A 6147-nucleotide genomic window follows, 5' to 3' on the forward strand; every position below is an offset into this window, starting at 1 on the left:
TCGTAAAGATCGAACACTTAAACACCTAGACAACGGAGACATATAACACCCAGTGGACGATGGAGAATTTTCTATCACGAAAGTTTCCTCCTTACCGGGCGGGAATCGTACCACACTCCATAGCCCATGCGTCTTGACGATTGAGTCGCTAACCGCACGGCCACGAAACCCACCTGAGCCTTTTGGTACAATTTTTGTAAAAAGAATATTTCTTCATACCTGGCAACTGCTGCCAAAATAGCATCACATTTCTGAAATGCACTAAAGACATATCTTGTGCATTTTAAAATGAGCAGAGGGTTCTAGCGAACAAATGGTTTTAATTAGTTCAATACCAAAAACCACGCTGATAACTGAATATGAAGTAGCTTCAGCATAATCACATAAGTCTTAAATGAAATAAGGTGAAAAAAGTAAATAGAATTTAAATTAAAAAAATCCCACAATCTTATACTTTTATATACTTACTTACTGATATAAAGTTGAACTAATATAAAATTGATCAGATTCAAGCACTCACCAGGTGAATTCTTGTAAGACAGCACAAATGTCGTATTACTATCGCCAATGGTAAACGGAATACGGCGATTTATCAGACTGCTTCTTCTATTACTATAAGTTAAACCTCCATGAGTCGATGTTCTATGACTCGATATCGACTCAAGGAAGCAAATTAGCCATAGTAAAAATATTTTTGGGTTGCTATGATAGTTCCTTCAAAAGCTTTCCAAGAATTATCTATATCTCGATATTTCCATGAGTCGATGGTCCTTCAATATCGACTCATGGAGGTTTTCAATTAATTCAGAAAAGCAGTATTTGACTTTGAGAAAATGAAATCAGAATTGCGTACATAAAATCACAATAAAATTCCGCGGAAAAAAAAAATAAATTTCGTTTCGTTTGAAAATTTCGAATTAAATGGACGTTGATTTCGTAGTTTCGAAGTCTGAAAGTAAATATATATTTCGTTTCGAATCAACACAGATATTTAAAATTTCGTTTCGTTTCGTTTCGTTAGGAAAAGTGTTCTTATCGCATACCCTACTTATAGTACAACAATGTCAACAGACGGCTAGTGAGATGTCAAATCTAAGTAAATGATATGCGCTCTAGGGTGAAACAAGTAATCTGAATTTAAAACGACCTCAGAGCATGAGATGGAAATTTCTTAAGTGTTACGTCTGTCTTTGTGTTTCTACTGTTCATTTTAAAATAACATGGAATGTCGCGTAATCCCGTTTTTAGGTCATGCTCCAAGCAGAGATGACAGTGATATTACCTCCTAAGATATTCAATATTTCTCGCTTAATTTTCAAAGGACTCAGTAACATTTTTCATGAATTAATTTGAGACTGCAATCAAAAGCTTTCATCACAGACAAACAGACATAACACATTGATCATTCACTTATCAAATTCATCGTCGTTCAAACACTAACGACATCTGTTGATTTCAGTTAGTTGGGCAAATCACGAACCAGATGGCGGTAGTGAGCAAACGTCAAACTCGAGCAAATCCGATGCGGGCGCACAAGGATAGGCCAACTAAGGATAATTTAAATTGACCAGTAAATCAGTAAACGATGGAAATTTGAGAGTGTTATGTCTGTGTCTGTGCTTTCATGTTATTCTGATGATTTGCTATTCAAATTAATTCATGAAAAAATGTTACTTAGGTCCTTTGAAAGTTAAGCGAGATTTAAAGATTGCAATATTTAAAGTAAATTAATAAAATTCATTTTCAATATTACCACACAATTACCTAACATTGTTTGAAACCTAACAATGAATCGCTCACGAGCGTGCTTACAGCGGCAACCAGGAGTTAATTGCGAAATCAGTATGGCAAAAGCATCTAAGGATTAATATCTCGAAAATATGACCTTAATAGAAAATATTTAGGTAGTAGCGGACACCTTCCTATATAACTGGTACCAAATAGTTGGTACTAACTTGTCTTATGACAATAGTTTTCGTACATTGCTACTATTGAGTATTGAGATACCGCGTTAGATGTCTTTCGTCATACAAATTTCAGGTGAGTAATCATGTTGGCTATTATCACATATTCGTTAGTGCCTAGGTGGAAGGGCGGGTAGGAAAGCACTGTATTTGATTCATTGTTGACAATCAAATTATTTCCATGGTTCTATGGTTACCTGATATACTAGATCAGCGCAATAAAGTCAGTATATATATACAGCACTGTCGTTCTACGCATGCTTGTACCAAATTAAAAAAGACAACTGAGAAAATTATATTTGAAAATGATGGAGAGTTTTGTTCTATTATTGTCAGGGGGGTTTTGTTGATCAAATTTTATGAATTTGGTCCCAATATTCTTTGTATGCAAAGAATATTTAGCCAAATTGAACATAATCAGTCATAAAAAACTCCTGACAATAATAGAACAAAACTCCAAAGCCGTCAACTCTACTTAATTTCATTGCTAACGTCCCAGACACAAAATTTCAAAATATTACGCCACAGGGCCACTCAGCAAACTTAATTTCATTGAAATCATTCTAATTTTGATCCACAAAGAATTTGCGACCATGACCATGAAAATAATTTGTGGGACAGTAATGCCGGGAAATACAGCATGATATCGCTTTATCTATGGAAGTGATATGTCCACGTGGTTTAAGTGATTATGTAGCCTAAAATGACAATTTTCTCATCGTCTTATTAGCCACTCGGAACAAAATAAGTTTGGAAGATCTAAACGGAAAATATTCACCCATATTCTTGTTTACGTACGAACGCGAACGAAAGTTGAAGTGCATTCTCGTTTACGCCAGCAAAATCAAATGCAGAAACGGTTCGAACGAATCACATTCGTTCGAAAGTATCATTCGTCCGTAAACAAGAATATGGTGATTATTCAATACACCATACAAAACAAAATCTGCCAAAAAATGAATTTAATCACCGCGAGACAAATGCGTACAAATTAAGCAATGGGACAAATTATCTTGATGTTGTTTCCAATGATTTTCTGAACTAAGTTCGATATCTGTGAAAGATTTCGAAAATATACGTCTAAATAGTTTGTTCATGGTAAAATGTCAACATCTATAAACAACTTGGGACAGGTATCAAAACAATATTACATGTATTGATCTAATGCTATAAAAAAGCTAGATAAATTCCATATATTTGATACCACACATCGAAACATGTATTATGATATCAAATTAACATTTCGTCAAATCAGGCAAAATTATTTATCAGTCAATATTTTAACACTTCATTTCCACCCACCGACGAAACAAAATGTTAATCCAACAGTTGGCAGTTTATAATATTAAATGAAAATACAACATATAAACTGATAAACAAACAAGGATATATTTTACAGTGAGTCCAAAAGTATTCGTTCAGCTGTGCATTTTCTAGAAAATGTCAAAAATAGAATCTAGTAAGCTCAAAAATAAAACTATCGATTACATTGTGTAGCAAAATAACAATTCATCTTTATTGTTAAAATCAAACAGAAAAATAAAACAATAACAAAACAAAGGTAACAAAACCAGTGTTGTAAAATGTCATTTGCATTCGTTTGTATAATTTTCCCAGAACTTGTTCAGAAGGTAGCTATCAATCATGTTGTATGACGAACTTATAGCGGTTAACAATACAACTTGTCTAACGAGACTTTGCTTTATGTAATCTCGGGGAGAAAATGTCATTCAAATGACATTAGTCACAATGACACGTGACATTTTGAGAGTTTTCACTCAGCCTTTGATGTTATACTTAGAGCAAGTACCCTTGGACAAAATATAACCCTACTCAAGCGATGAGTACATTCAAAATTATGGAAGAAAGTTTGCTTCAAAGAAAGTTATGAGAAATTAGTCAACATGCAGATGACATTTTACAAGCCTGAAAAAACATAACAATTCATCAACGGCTCAAAAAGTATTCGTCTATTCAGGTTTAGCGCGCTTTTGAAACGAACAGGAGTTGTAGAATGGAATTCAACATTTCGATGGATTCCCTGTATCTATGACGGGTCTCTAGTGTCAGAACGGACCAAATTATAGCCGTAACGGGGACGGAATATTCTTCCATTCTTCTTTCAACACCATCAATTTTGTTGTTGGAAATATGACTTTCGAATTTCACGAAAAGTTTGTCGTCCAGAACGTCAAATGGAGAATTGAATTATCTTGGCTCTGAAGAGGCTTTGAGTTGATTGTATTATAGAGAGCCACAGCTCAGTATTTGGGCTGTGCTCTGAGGTAATTATCACCCCGTAAGATGTGTTCCTGTGTCAATTTCTCAGCAATGGAGTTCAAATTTTCTTTCAAAATGCGGATGAACATTTTGTGATATAATTCCTTCAATAATGTGAAATTTTCCCACATCGGTTGCGCTCACACCCAGAGACCACAGACGGAGCCCCCACCATGCTTTTCTCGCTCAAAGAGACTTGCTTTGTATCTCAATATTCCTTTTCCGCCATACCATACATCGGCCATTTGATCCAAATATGCTGTACTTGCTTTCGTCAGATAACATGACTTGATTCCAAAGTCATCCTTCTTCCAGCGATATTTTAGCTGAAATCGAGCTGTTTTTGATAATTTGATGGCCACTTGAATTTTCTCCGTGATACTTCATTATACCCAACAGGTATTTTTCGTTCTGGTTCATCTCTGAGCACTTCTTTCTCCAACTCACTTGCCTATATGGGTGAACTCGTTTTAGAGATTTTTATTCTCCGCACAATAATCGCTCCTCGTTATCAGTCACATCGCTGATGAGCACTCTGTTTTTGTTTTGATAGATTTTGTTTTTGATGCGACCAATCCCCAATTAAATGGTTGTTTTTGCTACCCTTGTCACACCATTTCATGCAAAGTCATAAGTCAATTTTCACCATATGCAGGCGTAGAAGTTTTTTTCATTGGGACTCATCTTTTACTTTTCCTACCCATGGTGCTTCTGTTTTCGCCAAGTTCAAACAAACAAACAAAACATTGATCTTGAGCTTATTGGAAAATGTTGCTAGACATCACTAGAGTGTGCTTGTAATTACATGCGAATAAAACTATATTTGTGTTTCGCTCTGATTATTTTCTGAATAGACGAATACTTTTGAGCAAGCGAAATTGACGAAATTTAGATATTCACTACATATCAGAAAAGTAATTGAAATTTCTATTTGTTGAATAATAATCATGTGTTGATAAGTTTTCTACCAAATTTAGAAGAAAGTTTTTGATTTCACTTCCATCACGCCTAAGTTTTACATCTTACAAATATGCAGTAGACGAATACTTTTGACCCACTGTATATACTAAGAAAACCACATTAAATGCTATAAAAAACAAGCCACCGACAACCCATCTTAGGGTCTGTCTACAAATTACGTAACGCTTTTGGGGAGGGGAGGTCCAACTTGCATTATACTTTGTTACACTAAAAGGTGGGGAGGGGGGGTACTACCAAATGTTACGCATAACGAGAATAAAAATTAATTTGGGACTGATATGCGTAAAAACGCGAATATTGTATTTTCGACTCAAGTTCCGCTAAACTATATGAAAATGGTAATCGCAATTTCTATTTTCGTTTCTACTGGCTGCATTCTAAAATCCTTGATTTTTGATCATGGCCGTCAACAGCGTGAAAAAACAAACCCAAACTTTCAGCGAAGAAAAAAATCTGCCTTTAAAATTTTCACAGTTACGCGTTACATGGGAGGAGGGTACAAAAATGTTACTTTTGTTACAGAGGAGGAGGGGTCAAAACTCGGATTTTTGCGTACGTAATTTGAACAGACCCCAGCAGATCATAGAACATCCACTCTCCTTGATGCAGCACCTTTCCGTCAGCCTTTTCTCCTCCTTTAACGTTGCCGGAATCGAATGCGGTCATGCAGTCGATTGGTTTGTCCCTGCCAGAACTCGATCGTACGCGGTCGCACCAAAATCCAACAGTTTGGCAACGGAACTTCACCGTCCGGTCCCAGTTGGTCCTTGATGGACTGCTCCTTCTGATCCAGATAGTCTCGGTTTGGAATCGGTTGATTTGCGGGCTGGCCAGAGCGCCGATTTGGCTGGCAGAGGACGCTGATGAAAGTAGGCTTCGACTCGCCACGGGAACTTTCTCCGCCGAACCCTCGATGCGGACT

At 36.3% G+C, this 6147-nt stretch overlaps 1 pseudogene; it reads right to left on the minus strand.

Moving 5' to 3' along the window:
* LOC134221958 (pyridoxine/pyridoxamine 5'-phosphate oxidase-like) overlaps positions 1-6147 on the minus strand; it is a 56248-nt pseudogene that overhangs the window by 40274 nt on the left and 9827 nt on the right.

The sequence above is a fragment of the Armigeres subalbatus genome, chromosome 3, assembly GCF_024139115.2.
Source record: "Armigeres subalbatus isolate Guangzhou_Male chromosome 3, GZ_Asu_2, whole genome shotgun sequence".
NCBI classification, from domain to species: Eukaryota; Metazoa; Arthropoda; class Insecta; order Diptera; family Culicidae; genus Armigeres; species Armigeres subalbatus.